Source organism: Cheilinus undulatus, linkage group 11 (assembly GCF_018320785.1).
Source record: "Cheilinus undulatus linkage group 11, ASM1832078v1, whole genome shotgun sequence".
NCBI lineage: Eukaryota > Metazoa > Chordata > Actinopteri > Labriformes > Labridae > Cheilinus > Cheilinus undulatus.
In genome coordinates this window covers 33,029,365-33,047,574 of record NC_054875.1, presented here as the reverse complement: position 1 = coordinate 33,047,574, position 18,210 = coordinate 33,029,365, and positions in this window count along the sequence as shown.

The window sequence follows — 18,210 nt, the reverse complement described above, 5'->3', positions numbered from 1 at the left end:
TGCAGCGAGGGAAGAGGATATACTGATTTCCAGTCCGGCACTTGCTGTCTCATGGCTTATCTTAACAGCAGGGCGGATGTTTCCATGAACAGCCATGACCTTTTTTTTTTTATCTCCCACCATCGCTAGCATCTCCTTCTCCTCATAAGAAGCGTCCTCTCTCCTGCATGGTATCATTCTCCTGTGGTTTGGTTTGTTGTCTGGTTTATTTTCATCCTGCTTTCCCTTCTTCTGCTTCTGGTTTCCCCCTCTTTAACTGTTTCCTGTGAGAACAGGAAAGTCCCCTCAGACGAGCAGCCCTACTCCATCCATCCAATAAACACTCTCTCTCTCTCTCTCTTCTCTCAGTCTCTCTCTCTCTGTCTGTCTTGGTTGAGTGGGCTATGTAAACACATTGGGCGGACTACAGCGGGTGTATAAGGAGAGCAGTGGGACGTAGTGTGTTTGACTCTGCGTAGGTGTGTACATATCTATGTGAGTGCATGCGTGGTAGAATTTGGAGTGAGGCGACATTGACCAAATGAAGGAATAGCGAGTCTGCATGCTTGAGTATCTCCAGATTCAGGCTGTTAAAGGGATATTTCAGTATTTTTGAAGTTGGGTCTTATGAGGTACTAGCCGTGGCGCTAGCCTCCAGCTACTTCAGTGTGCGCTGGCCCTTTAAGAAGGACTCGCTGGTTGTATTGCCAGGGAAGCTAGGCTATATGGTACAGCTTCTACACATTATTTAGTGAGTTTTAGGCAAATTGGGCCAAAAACACAAACCTACACTCTATTGAAAATATTTGAAGCATTTTATTTTTCAACCAGCTACGTGTTCTTCTGCACAGCATATCATCGGCTCCTGATTAGACGCTTAGGCATGCAGGCTTGGACAGTGACAACAACAACATACTAAACTAAAATGAGCAATTTCAGCTCAGTTTTCCACTTCAATCGCTGACTCAAGTTTTTGTAAGTTAAAAATATTGTGCCGACTGCAGCTTGTCTACCATTAGAACAGTGGTTCCCAACCTGGGGTCTGGGCACCGATAGGGGGGCACCAAGGATCTCTGTCTGCTCTGATGTTGTCAAAATGATATGTGCATATAGTTTTTATAATTCATGATCAGAAATATAATGTACGACAGCATGTCACAGCCACCCTAAAAGATAAAAAAGAAGAAACAAACAAACAAAAAAGAGAATCTGTTTATTTTGCAGCAAAAAAGTCAAAACTTTGGAAGGAAAAAAAAATTTTTTGGATTATAAAGACATATATTTAGAGGAAAACAGACTCAAATTTCACAGTTTACAAAAGAAAATTATAAGAAAAGAAAATCAAAATACCTGAGTTTAAAAATTTTTGAATTTTGACAATTAAAGCACACATTTACAACAGTGTAGAGTCAAAAATGTATAAGAAACCAAACCAAAAACTGTATTTTTTTATTTAAATAAGGGACCTGTGTTCTGTTGTAATAATGGACAGTTTGTAAATTGATGTTTTGGTAAGGACAAGTATATGTTGGCCTGTTATGATAGGGGTGTTCACAATGATCTAAACTGATTTTAATTTTTTTCTCATGAGTCCTGGGAGGGCTTAGCTTTCCTCAGATATGAGTAGGGGAGAACCCTAAGGAAAACAGGTTGGAAACCACTGCATTAGAGGAATAAAGCAACAGCTACTTACCTGGATCACAAATTTCCCATTCATAGCTTCTGGTTGGGGTTGAAGAAGGCCTCTAAAACACCAGCATTTTAACCTGACATGCCAGATGGATTTGTTTCACACATGCATCTGGGAAAGCTTCCATAGGAAACATTTGAGAAAAGGCAGAGGCTTTTAAAAAAACTCAGAGTGTGATTAGATGAATGTTCTGTCTGTCACATCTCTACGGGCCAATCAGAGCAACAAAATACGTGACGTAGCCACTATCAAGCTGCGCGTGGGCAGCTACTGAGGAGTAACGTGAAACATGGTAACTATAGACATGTAAGTACTCGGCTTTTGTTGTTTTTGAAAAGAAAACAACTCACTGCTTATCTTTGTTCTTCTTTTAACAAAGAAATGTCATCAAGTTCTGATAAAACTAGTGCTTTAGCAGCATCCACACTAAGCTCTTCCTCCACAACTGCACCAGCTCTTGCTGCTGCTTGTTTAAGTCACAACTCTGCTGCGCCTGAAAGTACTGCCCCTTGTCGCTGATTGGTCCTGTCACTTTCTAACTGGGCCCAAACGGTTCAGATGGGAACTTTGCAAGATGGATTTGCCAGTGAAAAACAAAGAAACGGGTGTATCCATCTGCTTTGCAAGGTTACCAGTATTTGGCAAGGCACAGAACTCTGGATGGAGAACATTGCAAACAGCAGGTTTAGTCTCAGGGTGATAAAATTATCCCGCCATATCTACAGTAAACAGCATGTTATCATCTCTCGATATGTCACTTGTTGAAGCTTGCATGCTCAAACAGCTGATCAGGAGATGACAATACACTGTGGTGGAAGAGCACAGTAGCCGAAGCTGGCATTGCGAAATACTGCCAAACACAGAGGCTTACTGTGAAAAAATAAAGTGCTTCATAAACCTTTTGATAGAGTGTACAGTGCTTAACAAATTTATTAGACCACCTGTCATATTTGTCTCAGAGACCATCCAGCATCATGAAGTGCTTTAATGCGGACTCTTTCATTTTCAGTGAGCTCTCTATGTTTTACCATTTTGAACAGGAATGGGGAATTTCAAACTGAATTTACCTTTTTATACCCAAATTTGAGCAGGCTCACTGGGCTTCTCTGAGAAGTCAGAAATTAATCAAGCATAACATTCAACCACTAAAACTCATTTTTCTGTTCAGGAATACAAGTAAATAACTATCGTTTGACATATTAATCAAGAAATAATAATGTGCTTTACTATTTTTCAGTTTTTTTGTAAATCAGGATATTCATGGATAACAATAATAATTATATCTTAGCATTAAAAATATCATTTCAGTTAAAGAGCTTCTACATATTGGTGTATTAACCATTGCAGAAACATAAAAAATGATTTTGGTAATTACTAATGCTGTTAATTTAGGGCAGCTGTGGCATAAACTTTACTTTGGGTGGTGGTCTAATAAATTTGTTAAGCATTGTTTGTTTGAGCCAGCATCGTGTTTTGACTTATTCTTTTTCTTAAACTGGCTAAATTACATGGAGAACCTGTACCCATCCGTTAGGCTGGGTAGCCTAGCTTCCCTGTTGAATCACCAGAGGCTAGTGCAACTATAAGCATCTCAGATGACCGTACTTTAAAAATACTGAAATATCCCTTTAAAGGCACAGAAGGATTTGGTAAGAAGGCTCACAAAATGTGAAGTTTTTGGGTGTATTGGATGGCTCATTAAGTGTGTGTTCATACAGTTGTGTACGAGAGAGGAGACCAGGAGTTGGCCTGAGACCTACCGAATCAAAGAATGTGTTAAATCAAAGTCGTACCGTTGACCACCGCTGTGTATTTTTAGCGTTTGTGTCGGCACAGTTCTCTGTACAGTCCCACATATTCAGTGTTTGCAGAAGGAAATACTTTGACAGGTTTTTGGAACACCCGCTCGGGTACCCCCACTTTCCTCCCACTCTTTTTTCTCTCCATCTCTTCTCTTCCTTTGGTGTAGTTTTTGGTGTTATTTTACTCTCACACACACCCTTTCCATGAATAAGAGCGACACACACTCCCTCCCAATCGCTGGCGTTGTATAACTGCCATTTGGTGATGAGAAAACTTTGGAGGATGAAGTGAGAAATGATTGTAAACCTCTTTCTGTGATACTACTGATTGTCTTACATCATCAGTTATGTCACGAGCACCCTTAAGTAAATAAAGTTTCCCTTAATGTTTGATATTAATCATCAAGAGATGGAGTAAACAAATATAATTAAAAGGTGTCATTCCTCCACCCACACCCCTTTTTCTCACTTTCTCTCTTACCTCTTTTTTTTTTCTCTTGTTCACACAATCAGCGTTGACAGTTAAACAGCAGAGAGAAACGCTCTCACATTTTGTCTGCGACAGATGTGTCAATGTCCCATAATGATGAAAGGTGACATTCTGCAGAACCGCCAGAGACAGGAAGCGACTCTCAAAGGCCACAGGAAGTACATGAGGATGAGCCGGACTAGTCACATATGGTTACTCATGAGGAGCCTTGGGAAAAAAGAAGAGGTTTCAGAGTGTAAGCAAATGCAGAATTGACAGAGAGGGAGAAAAAGAAAATCTGATTGAAATTCTAGGGAAGATGAAAGCAAGGAGTGTGTTGACAAGCAGCATAACAGGCTTGCGTGTAGAGGGAGAGGAGCCGAGAGTGAGTCTATAACTAGTTTTGTGTTGAAAGGTCAAAGTCAGGCCTCGGATTTGAAATTGAAATGAAGTGTTGGTTTGGCACGGTTCCCACCGCAGTACTCCATGGAAAGAGAGTGTTTGTGTGCACATGTGTGAGTGCTGCACAACTCCACCTGCATGAACATAAATCAGACGTTTCCCAGAGGTTTTTTTTTTTTGCACTGTGTTTTTGGCAATGTTACTCAGGTGTGTTTGGTAAATAATAATTTTTTTTATGCCTCAGTTTCAGCGATTGCTGCTGCCTGAAGTATTATATGTTCAGGTTGTCAGTGATATGTGTCTAGACCACGCTTGTGAATGAGATACTAAATAACCTTTTGAGGGATCTTCTCTAAACTTAAAGACCCTGAGGAGTGAAAATGAATCTGTATTTAGGTTTGTTGTATGACAGGTCATTGTGTTATGAACCCCTAAATCAGATTTCAGTGACATCATGAGCTCACATATTTGCCCCGCCCACATTACACCTAGCTAGGAAAGAGGTGAAAAATGTGTAAAGCCAGAATTCAGTCACATGTAGATCTCAGTGTTTTCACATGTTTACGTCAACCATATTTCAACATATCGAGTGTGTTAAGACAAAAAACTTTGGATTTCACTTTACAGGGTCTTTAACATGAATGTTCCCTCTGATTCAAAGATGACCTGATTGGATTTTGGAGGTCAAAGGTCAGATCATAAGGCCTCATGTTCGTCCCTTGCTTGTGAATGCAATATCTGAAGATAGCTTTAAGGGATTTTCTTCAAACATTGCACCGTTGTCCACTCTTGGGTCATTCCCACTGTGCAGTCTGGTTCAGTTTGGCACGGTATGGCAGGCATTTATTTTCTTTTCCATTATCAAAGGTTGGAAAGGGTCCCAGGTAACTGACCCGTCCTACTTTTTTGGCACCCCTCTGTAAGGGTGCTAAGCTTACCCCAAGGAGCTACACACCCACCAAGGGAGGATACAGGCACCTGTGGAGACGCACACTTCTGAATTTTGGGGTTTACTGCATTGAACCATACTAAACCAGTCAAACTGGATCACCTGGTGGCGATGCAGATTCTGGCTCAAGGATGAATTTCCTACATCTCAGATGTCAGAAGTCAAGGCTTTTTGGCCCTTTTTCAACACTTTGAGAAATTTCCTTCATATTTTTTCACAGATATGTGCTCTGACTGATGAATGGTCGGGTTCGATTTTGGTAAAAGAAAAAAAAAGGTCAAAGTTTGAGGTGATGAACTGACGAAGAAGGACTGCAGTACAGAAAATGGATAGACAAGGGGTGATTAAAGACAGGTGTGAGAAACAGGACAGGTGATACAGGTGAGGGCAATCAAAGTGGAGGAAAACAAGACAGGAAGAAAAGTGGAAACTCACAAAAAAGGATTACAACTACAAAATAAAACAGGAAACAAGAAAAACTCCACAAGAGAATAATTACAAAAGAAAAACCCACTAGAAAATGGATTGAAAAAAAAAACACATTAAACACTAGACACTAAAACTTCTGAAATACTAAAAACAAACAAACAAGGAAATGGAAATAGAGGAGGCAGCGCTCTAGACCCTAAACTCTTAATGTGGTAATAACAAAGCTAGTTTTCAGCTGTCTCCATTAAAAACTTTCACCGCTGTTCTTCTCCCATGGACTCATCCTTTCAAACTCAAAACAGACAGTTCAAGTTTATACAAATCACTCCACATTCTCACAACCTGTTTCACAACCCCTTTGTGAAATTTGAAGTTTCTTTGCTCTTTAAAACATTTTAATCATTCAAGCTAGTTTCATAATCTGGTAAATGAAAGGCAGACAGATTCTGCTTCAATCTGATCTGCTTTATAATGCTCTGTTGCAACAAGAGCATGCTTAAATAATTACTTTAAAACTATAAACACAAACATATTTGTATGAATTTCATAACCAAATTAAATAGACTGTCACAATTTTAACATTTTTCCCGCTACTTAATATCTTCAAGTTGGCCTGGCTGCTTAAACCGGTGTGGGCAACTAACAAAGAGGAATGACTCAGCAAGACTTGAGGTTTGATCAGTCTGCACTAATTCAGACGGATTTTGGCAAAGTGAATGCTCTTGTTATGTGACATAGTACACGAATTCAGTTTCACTAATTTCACAAGGCTGGCACACTGTTGCCAAGTCAGTAAGGAAAGTAGCTATTGCCTGTCTCCAAAACTCACCAGAAGTCACTAAATGAAGTCATCGCCTAATTTGCATAATTGGCCATATGGATTTAATTGTCATGGACCCTGTGGGAGAAAGGAATAACGTTATGAGAGCGACAAACAGTAAGTAAAAACGCCCAGAATATGTTTAGAACTATAAATGGACTTTCTTGTCAATCCTTGTTTTTATAACGTCAAAAAGGACTCAAAAGAGATACTCTGGCAGACTTACTTTAAATTCTGTATATTTTTATTTATTTATTATTCTACTTTTTTTTTTTTTAATAAATTTACTCTTCTTAAGTTTGGTTTAGTTTTAAATGTCACTGTCCACTTAAGAGCCTACAACAAGTCACAGTAAAACATGATAATTTTTAACCGTAACATTCTTAACATTGTTTTATATATACAAACTTACATTAAAAATCCAAATGGACCAAAAAGAGACAACTGAAAAAACTGTCAAGGTGGCTTCATGGTGCGGCTAAATTGCAGTCTGGACGTGGAGGGGTGAACATCTCCTACATGGTCTACACGTTTATTTCATTTATGTGCATTGGAACAACACACACACACACGCACCCCCACACACACACACACACACAAACAACAGAGAAAAGCCAAAATTGACATAATTTTACACAAAACTCAAAAATGGGACGGACAAAATCATTGCCACCCTCTTAAAACTGTGGATAAATCATTTTATTTCAAGCATGTGATGCTAATTTAAAATCACCAGTGGCAGTAACAGATGCTGGCAATCTAGAAATCACACCTGAAGCCAGTTAGAATGTATAAAAGTTGACTCAGCCTTTGTGTTGTGTGCCTGTGTGTCACACCAAGCATGGAGAAGAGAAAGAAGAGCCAAGAATTGTCTGAGGACTTAAGAAGCAAAATTGTAGAAAAATATGAACAATTTCAAGGTTAAAGACCATCTCCAGAGATCTTGAAAAGTTTATAACCCATGAAACTGTGGCTGATCTCCCTGGACGTGGACAGAAGAGAAAAATTGACAGAAGAATGCAACGCAGGATAGTTAGAATGGTGGATAAACATCCTCAGTCAACTTCTACACAAATTCAGGCTGTCCTGCAGACTCAGGGTGCAAAAGTGTCAGCTGGGACCATACACCATTATCTGAATGAGATGAAGCGCTATGGCAGGAGAACGAGGAGAACCCTAGTGCTGACAAAGAGACATAAAAAAGCCAGACTGGAGTTTGCAAAAATGTACCTGAGTAAGCCTCAGTCCTTCTGGGAGAACATTTTGTGGACAGATGAGACTAAGGTAGAACTTTTTGGAAAAGCACATCATTCTACTGTTTACAGAAAACAGAATGAGGCCTACAAAGAAAAGAACAAAGAACCTACAGCCAAACATGGTGGAGGTTCAATGTTTAGGGATTGTTTTGCTGCCTCTGGCACTGGGTGCCTTGACTGTGTGCAAGGAATCATTAAATGTGGAGACTATCAAAAGATTTTGGTCCACAATGTAGGCCTAGTGTCAGAAAGCTGGTCAGCCAGGTCAGAGATCATGTGTGTTCCAGCCGCACAATGACCCAAAAAGCACCAAGGAATGGTTGGAGACAAATAATGGAGAGTTGTGAAGTGGCAAGCAATGAGTCCGGATCTAAATCCCATTGAACACCTATGGAGAGATCTCAAAACTGCTGTTGCAAGAAGCACCCTTCAAATCTGAGAGACCTGGAACAATTTGCAAAAGAAGAGTGGCCCAGAATTCCAGTTGAGAGGTGTAAGAAGCTTGATGGTTACAGGAAGCAATTGGTTCAGTTATTTTTTCCCAAGGGTATGCAGCCAAATATTAAGTTGAGGGTGCCAACAATTTATTCGGCCCATATTTTGAGTTTTGTGTAAAATTTTGTCAATTTTGGCTTTTTTCTTCTGCTTTTTGTGTTGTTCCAATGCACATAAAGGAAATAAACAAGTGTACCAAAAACATTTGTGACTGCAACAATTTCTGGAGAAATGGTGTATTTTCATCCATGACTGATGCCCATCCTGATGCTGACTAACAGGATGGTAGTTTTATCTGAATGATAGCTGTCTATGTTGTTCTCTTCTGTCCAGGGATGGAGCACAAAACCACTAACATCACAGATAGTAGTTTTGTTGTAGCTGTGACTGACACTATTTGACCCACCTCCACACCAACCTATGAACTAATGCACAGTTGTGAAGACAACAGATAACGTGATGACAACAGCATACAATGCCTGGCTAGGATCACACTTGTAATGCAGGCCAAAACAAGACTTCTGTTGCTTAGTCTGGCAGTGGTGGATCCAGGATGTTTGAGGGGCAGAGGTGAAAAAACTAAAAAGTGCACTTCCTGGTGGGACACCAGCACACAAAAGTTGTACCGCGTTTATAATATAGTTAACTTAATATTAACTTAATTTCAGGAAATGTGTCAATTAATTTTTTTTTTCCAATATTAGACATGTCATTTGCAATTTATTTTATTTTGTCCATTAAGAGGGCACCAAAGAGGGCAATATGTTAAATTTGTACATTTATAGGGCACCAAAGTGGGTGAATCTTCAAATTTTGTCAATTTTGAAGGTACCAAAGAGGGCAATTTGTCAAATCTTGTCTGTTCATAGGACACCAAAGAGTGTAAATTATCACCTTTTTCTATGTAGAGGATGCCAGAGGGCAAACTGTCAAATTTGTCCATTTAGACGGTGCCAGAGAGGGCAAATGATCTAACATTGTTCAGTTAGAGGGCACCAAAGAGGGTGATCTCTCGTATTTGATCAGTTAGAGAGCATAAAACAGGGTAAATTGTCAAATGTGTCTATTAGAGGCACCAAAGAGGGAAATGCGTCATATTGTATTCATTTAGAGGGCAAATTGTCACCAAAGAGAGCAAAACTTCAAAATATGTCCATTTTGAGGACACCAAAGAGGGCAATATTTCATACTATGTTCATTTAGAGTGCACCAAAGAGGGCAAATCATCAAACTTTGTCCACTTAGAACACACCTGAGAGAAAATTATCAAATTTTGTTTATTTAGGCTCTCAAACTTTTCAGCTACCAACCCCCCAAATAAATGTGCCAGAGTCTGGGACTCCCTTTGTACCAGGAGATGAACACAGCTGTGCATATTCAAGAATAGTTGTGTGCAGGCCAACATTTTGAAGATTTTCAAAACATTACTCAGTTCAGTATAAATCTCACTAAGTGACCATCTTTTTATTTCACATTTAACTAATTTTATACACAGATTCTTATTAAAATGGGAAAAATGTACTATTTTAAATTATTTAATACTATTCCCTGTTTTTTGGAAGCCATCTGGTGACCCCTCCTAGTGTCTTGTGAGCCCGAGGGGGTCAATTTTGTACGCCTCCTGCACACACACTCTGAGTCCACCAGTGTAGTCTGGCATGGCGTCATCATGAAAGACATAGAAATCTGTGTAGTCTGATCTGGCCTTAAGGTGGAGTAGAGTGGTGGATGGATAGCACAGAGTGAAACAGGTAAGCAGGGTAACTTCCCGTCAGAGCTCAGCACCAGGTGTAGAGATGCAGGGTAGAGAAGTGCCCTTCCTCAGCTCCCCCAGTGGAGGTACCAGTCATCCCCTCCTCTGCTGCTCCTGCAGGGCCTCTTCTCCCCTCTGTCACCTCAGCTGTGTCTGCACCTCGCCTCCAACTGCTCCTTTTTTCCCTCCCAGTGGAAAATGACTCCTTGCCACACAGAAGAGGGAGACTGTGTCGATTAAACGGTATGTGTTGTTTGCCACAAATCACACACACGTTCTGCACTCACAAGCAAACCTCCTCCTGTTTCTCTATAGGTTGGAGGGATTTTTTATGGCTCGTGTGTGTTGTGACAGTGTGAAAGGCACAGGAAGGAAAGGCCACGCTTCCTCTGATGCTCCTGCTGCTGTGGACCAGAGGAGATAAGAGCACACACACACTCATGGAGACACACATGGATGCACACACAGCTATGGACAAACAATCACAACACAGATCCATGCTGGCTGCGCTAACACCCCCTCCCTCTACACCTCCCCTGCAGATCAGCTTCCACGTGGTTTGGCCTTAGTCAACCCCCTGTGTACCCCACCTACACCTCACACATTTTTTTTGCTCCTATCTCAACAATTTTCACTCCTCTGTCCAAACAAAACTGCTTGTATTGGCGATGTTGGACGGAGCACTAGAAGCTGTTAGTGTCAGATAATCAAATAATAACATGAAGGCAAATAATCACTTATTAAATGGACACTGAACCTTTCTGTCATCCTGGCTGCTTTAGTAACAGCGATTAGAGTAAATTAATGCTGTTCCTGTTCATTCTGGGCTACCTTGTAATTTCCTCCAATTCTATAAATTTCTTAAGAAATCTGACACATAAACCTCGTCTCCCTGCTTCACATGCATCACCAGTCAGCTCTCTTTTATTTAAAACATGAAGCTTGTTAGGTTGGCAGCATTTTATAAAACACTGGCTGCAAAGTTTTTCACTCTTAGATGGTTTCTCAGCCAGATTTTTGATACATTGATTTTTTTTGTTGTGAATTTTGTAGTTGCACCATAGTACTTAGAAACCACTTCATAGCTTTCACACAATGTCACATACTCATGGAACCTCACCCTGGCAGGCAACTTTGGCTTCCTGCTCTACACTATGAAGAAATTGACAGCCTCGGTCACCCCCTACATGGTCTAAGCTGTTTTTTATTTATAAAGAAAAAAACACAGTTGTCGTTCAACTGGATGCACTAACCAATGAGAAGACAAACGCGGGTTAAACTTCTAAGGAATCCCATCAGAGGGAAAACACATCCAGCTAAATAGCAATTACCTATACGTCAATGACGAAGAGTTTTTCAGCCTTTACTTCACAAACAAAACCATTGACCCAAATGCACAACAAAATACATACAACTGTCTTTATTTGAGTAGACTTTTCACCCTGATGGTGACTTTAGTTGAAGCATTCTCCTCTACTGAAGATCAGAGTGTCAGCTAGACTTTTTTGTCTCTGGCCAAAATGGCCAGGAGTCCTCAAGAATTCCAGCCATTTAGAAAAGCTACCAGACATTTGCTTTAGAGCGACAAATACGAACATGTACAGTGCCGTGAAAAAGTATTTGCCCCCTTCCTGAGTTTTTTGTAGGACAACGGCCCGAAACATAACAGCAAGTCCACCTCTGAATGGCTCAAAATAAACAGAATTAAGGTTTTCGAGTGGCCAAGTCAAAGTCCAGACTTAAATCCAATTGAGATGCTGTGGTGTGACCTTAAACAGGCAGTTCATAATGGAAAACCCTCCAGTATGGCTGAGTTAAAACAAAATTCCTCCACAGCAATGCAAAAGACTCATCACCATTATCGCAAACGCTCCCCCTTTATAAAGTTGAATAATTATGCAGACACTGCATTTTGTATTTACTTGGGTTGTTTTTGTGAAATATGAAAATTGGTTTGATGATATGAAAAATTTAAGTGTGATAAATATGTAAAAACATCAGGAAACAGAAAGGGGGCAAATACTTTTTCATGGCACTGCAGGCTCTTAAGAATTTTATATGCAGGATATATGCCTGTGAAAACGGCCAAAGGCCGCCAAATGCCAGCTACTGAAACTCTGCTGTAGATATTCTGGTATGCTAACATTTTTCAAGTGAAGTTCTGGCTCAGACATTTGTGATTTAGTGATTTAAGTAGTGTTCTAGGTGATGCATAAGGGCCCAAAGTGACAAAAACTCAGTTTAAATTACTGTCTTTGTTTCTCTGTGGTTGTAAGATAATCTAAACATGCATTGTTTTGAGGAGATGGAGAATAAAATGCCTGTTGCCACAGCGCCACATGGAACCACCTCCCCCCAGGCCTTGGTGCAGTCACTTGACTAAAAGCTATGGATACTCAACGTCTTCAAATGTTTATCAGTTTTACATGTTAGCAGCAAATGTCTCTCTGAACATACCATTGCACCTTGCACTTTTGCGTTTAACAAACACCATGTTGTGTGTGTTGTGTGCGCTGGCACAGAGTCGGAGGCACTGCAAACGAGGAGGATAAAAAAGGTCTTAAAAAAAATGTCTTGCAGTTTTAGAGAGCTGGGTTACCACACAAGAAGCTGTAGTATACTCTGGCATCTGACGGTTCAACAGTAGATAAAAAAGATAATGCCAAGGATTACTTGCAGTTGCAACATCTAACGAGCTGCAGCCATGACTGTCCAGTGCCTCTGCCCTCGCCAACCAGCCTGCAGTCAGAGAGAGACACACACACTTTTCCAACACAAAAACAATATAAACACAGAGAATCAAATAAAGAAAATACAACACAGGAAATCAACAAGTCTTGCAGTACACTTGCACTGTCCCAAATGAGCATTTCATTGAAACACTTAAAGGAATATTATTCAGATTCTGATCCAGCAGATTTCGTACTTTGGCACCACTTTGGCTCTGGTCAGCAGAACACTGTTTGATTTACTTAAGTGTTACCCCAGTTGTGTACCGTTAATGTGTAATATTTTACACTACAAAGCCTCTAACTGAATTGAACTGAAAGAAGCTGCACTAAAATTAGAGATTTAAGGTTGCGAAAATTGTGGAAAATGTCTGAAAAGTTCTGGAGGGGCAGAACAGTGAACACATACCAAAGAAAGGCCCTTACAGTATTTCACAAATAAAGAACAAACTTCCTAGAAAGTGTATATTCTGTGCTTTCCAGGGTGAGACTGCCACTGCGAATGTGTGTGTCAGTTATTATCTGTGCGTGTGTGTGTGTGCCCGCTGACGTAAGCCCCTCTATCTGATGATGCCCTTCTAATCCCCACAGTGATGTGTCATGAATATGGAGTTTAAGACTCAAATCCCCGGGGATACACAGGCTATAGATAGCTTGCTCCTTACACACACATAAGGCACACACACCTTCAGCAGCAGTCACACTCAGACTCACACAGCCGATGACCCCTGTGACGTTGACGGGGCAGAACAGGGAGAAACCAGAAAGAGGTGATTAAGACCAAAGTAACAGAGTCAGAAGAATTTCAATGGATGGGGAGAAAAATCTGAGGAATGCATAAAAAATATGCTTATGGAGCTGAGGATTGGCTGTTAAATTCAAAGAATAACTCTGATCTTTAACATTACCCTTGTTCTTTAGCTTTAGCAATCATAACTATTGGGCTTCTTTGCAAACACAAATTTACAAAAAAACCCTTTAATGTCAAAGTGAAACAGATTTTTACAAAGTAATGTCAATTAGATAAAAATATGTAAGATAAAATGAGTAACTGCATAAATATTCACCTCCTTTAAAGTGACTGACCTACTTCAACTGAGGTCCAGCCAATTAGTGCTAATTGGTCTTGCAGTTAGTGAAAAGGGGATCACCTGAGTACAGTGAATGTGTTTCAAGTGTCTGTTGTATAAAGACACCTGTGTCAGGAACTCAGAGAAAAGATTACTGATGGATACAAAAACATTTACAATGCTCTGACTATCCCCCAGAGTTCAGTTAAATCCATCATCAAGAAATGTAAGGAATAGCACATATGTAAATCTGCCTAGATCAGGCTGTCCTTAAAAACTGACTGACTGTACAAGAAGGAAACTAGTGAGAGAGGACCCCAAGACACCTATGAGTACTCTGAAGGAGTTACAAGCTTCAGCAACTGGGATGGAAGAGACTCTGCATATGACAACTGTGAGAGTGGCAAAGAGAAAGGCACTGTTGAAGGAAACTCAAATTGAATCTGGACTGGAGTTGACCAAAAGGCATGTGGTAGACGAAGAAAGTTCTTTGGTCTGATGTTACCAAAATGGTGCTTTTTGGCCATAAGACAAGATGCAATGTTTGGTGCACACCAAAAACTTCACATCTCCACTGACACACCATCCCCTCTGTGGACCATGGTGGTGGCAGCATCATGCCGTGGGGATGCTTCTTAGCAGCCAGCCCTGGAAAGCAAGTAAAGGTAGAGGGTAGAATGAATGTGTCAAAATACAGTATAGGAAAATCTCCAACGACAATCTCATTCAGTGTGCAAGAGGGCTACAGCTTAGGAGGATTTATTTTCTAGCAAGCCAATGACCCGAAGCATACAGCAAAAGCTACACAGAATGAATGTTCTGGAGTGGCGGAGTCAAAGCCAAGACCTCAATCCAATAAAGAATATGTAGCTGGACTTGAAAAGGGCTTGACTGCCATGCAACCCTGACAGAGCTTGAACAGTTTTGCAGGAAAGGAATGCAGCCACATTCCCAACACAGCAGCCCCACTTTGCAATTTCTGGCCTGCCCACCACAAAATTCTTCTTGACTGTTTAATGACGATATATTATCTACCTGTATTCAATATTCCTGGGATAAGAATCTGATTTTTAAACTGTAACAGTCACCGCACACTGGCAGAACACACATGGAATATAAGCTCTCCTTAAATATGAACTTAAAATTGCCTTTTATGAAGAGTAAGGCATTCATCATGCATCATAACTGAGCGGCCAGTCAGATTTCAAACCTTTTGTTGGACTCCGCCTTACTCTGGACATGTACCGGCTTAGCTGAACTTGTACATAAGAATCAATTGTGTGCCAACAACATAAAACCTGCTCTCAATGATAACTCAACCTATAAAATTACTCTTATGCTGCAACATAAACCTGTTTTACCCTTAAATTTGGATATAAACTCGCATTGCACCATTGCATCACATGATAACAATTAACTGAGCAACTTTGCAGTCACATCACAACCAGCTGAAATTACCCACATGTGTGTATTTGCTTGTGTGTGCCTGTGTATAAATATGTGGTAGAAGCGGTCCTGGAAGCTCTTTATGTTTTATAGGAAGCAGTAATCTGAACGTGTGGTTCCACAGGTTATAGTGGCCTGGAACACACACAGAAACGTTCTGTGTAGGTGATAAAAGAACTAATGTCAGTATAATCTCACCCTCTGCCTTACCCCGACACACACACAAATGAATCCCACCACGCCCCAAAAGCCTGCCAACCCATATGGCTCGGGGATAATAAACCAAACAGCCAGCAACACGTCTCCTGTGCTCCCGAGCCAGGCAAGCCAAAGGAATGCACATCTCCCTGGTTCACTCCCTCTCTTTATCTGCTTCTTTTTCTCTCTCTCTGTTTGTCATTCTCTCTCTTTTCCTGCTCCACTCTGAGGCATTGAATGAAGGACCCTTTTTTAAAGCAAAGACGTCTGAGTGTACGTTGGCATCCCAGTGTGTGTTTGTGTGTTTGAGATGTGCCAAAGAAACCAGTCTGACGAGTGTGTGAGGAGCTTGCCCTTGGGATGGAGGAAAGAGGAAGGGAAGTAGGATGGAAAAAGGGAGGGAATGAAATAGACAATAAACAAAGGAGAGAAAGATCCTTCTTATCTCTGAAATAAATGTTACCAAAAACACCTCTTACCCCCCACTTCTCTGTCATTTCCCCCTTTGCTCCTCTTCTCGCAGGCCTCCCACCTCTCTGTGCTGCAGTGGGACAGCCTACGAAGGCCTGCGGCAGGAACGCTAAGCCCGGGCCTGGATTTGGAGCATGGCTGCTCTCGGTTGAGCGGGATCCAGGCCCCCTGAGGGCTGAGGGGTGGGAGAGGAAGGTGGAGGGTAGAGGGGGGGGAGGGAGCAGAGGCAAGCGAGTGCAGTTCTGGATCACCTTCAAAGCGCTCCGATCCCAATGGAGAGAGGCTGGATTCCTCTGCGGAGAGAGGGGGAGAGAAAAGGGGGAGTCAAAGAGAGAGAGGGAGACATGAGACAAGGGGAAAGTGTGAAAAGAAAAAGGAAAGAAGTGGTTTGGGTTATAACTTCTTTCCCACTCTCCTTCTCCCTACCTCTTTTTCTCTCTCCTTGCACGGCGTGCATGCACTTGCCCTTCATGCAGCAGGCTATACTGAGATGATCTATCTGTGTGCTGGAGCAAGGAGACATGGGAAATCTGGCCCGCACAAAGGCGCCGTTGTGCCTCCCTGGAGCTTCCTTTAGAGGCCGGTGTATGTATGCTTGTATTTGTGTGAGACAAGGATGAGTAGGAGTTTACCTTTTCACGCCCCCACCCCCCCCAGGTCTGCAGAAAGTTCTCCTTCTCTAGCGCAGGCGTGTACCTCCAAAAAGCCAAGGGCACTGCAGATTGGCCACCTAGGTGTCTCATTCTCGAGCATGTGCAGCTCTGCACCTTTAAGCCTCTTAGAGAACACACAAAAGTGTGACAGTTTAGGAAACCTTCAATTTGTTCAGCTAGAGTTGTGCATATTCTCCTTTTTTGTGAATTTGGGGCAAATAGTGCATTTTATGATCCGTGCAGCAGTGTGTGTTTGTGCATCAGTGACAGACCTTCATCCTGAGTCTGGGTCAGCAGTTTGTTTAGCATCAATTAGAGGCTCTGTGTTCCTCAACGCAAGCGTGAAGGGAGAATTAACGTGCAGTGGCACATTCCCACCAGCATATTATTGCACACAGCACCTCAGCTGGAACAGGCCTAACGCATGTTTTTGCATGTGTGTGTCTTTATGTGTTTGTGTGTGCAGGCACATATGTGTGCATGCATGCAAAGGTAAATTATTCAAATTCAGAAAGTGCTTCACTTTTCTGTTTTTTTTCTTCCATTCCTCTTCTGTCTTCCTGTTTCTTTCCTCTGCTTCTCCCTTTCAAGGACTATGGTCTGACCACAGCCATTTCCCTAGCAACACACTGCGCATAGTTTCCATACAAGATGAATTTAATGGGAGAGAAGATATATAGATACTAGAGAGAGTCTCTTGTAAAGACTACTAAGTCCAAAGATTTCCCTCGGACAAAGTCAGAAAAACACATGTTCAGTGGCTTTAGTGAAGTCTTTTCTCTTTGAGGAATGTTTGAGAGGACTATACATGGAACTGAGGCTGACAACAACATTAACTACAGAGTATGGTTATGATAAATGAAACACCAGTATAATGGCTTTGCCTTGTGGTGGTGAGTAATGTTTTTAAAGTTCTGGTTTTTGGTCCAGCCTTTACACAAAAAGAAATCATAGTAAAAAAGAGAAAGATTCAAAGTGATCATAATTTGAACCGTCCATACTTCTAAACTAGTTAGACGGTTCTCTTAGCCACAGACTGTTCTAGTACTGGTTTAATGAAGACCAGAGCTGGGCCTGCCTCAGCAGACACACAAACCTTTTAACCCTGAAGCCAATTGTTTTCACATCGAAACAAGAAAAAGCAAATACAAAAATGAGGCTGTCTGCATTAATGGCGATGCGATTGAGGTTCGTAATTAGGGCATTCTGAGAGTCCGGACCAAGGTCCTTCTTTTTCTTACATTCTTACATTGTATGTATTTGGTTAATAAGTTGGCTGGGGGGCATCTGACATGAAATGTCAGATAATACGCATAGCTTGTATGTAGAAAAAAAATAAATGAAGTAGTAATTTCCACCATCATATTATTGTTGATTGACTACTACCCACAGAGCCAACCTGAAGAGCTGTACATATGGCTTACCCGAGTTCACCTTATGAGCTTCCTCATTAGACGGCAATGTTATCGTCGTAGACAGGACAGTAGAAGTATGCAGTACGCAATCCCGCAAGCCGTGACGACACCAGCTCAGGACAGAAGGCACCAAGGTTTTTTTCACAGAGAATTACGCACCTCTGTATACTGCTGCCGCAGTTTC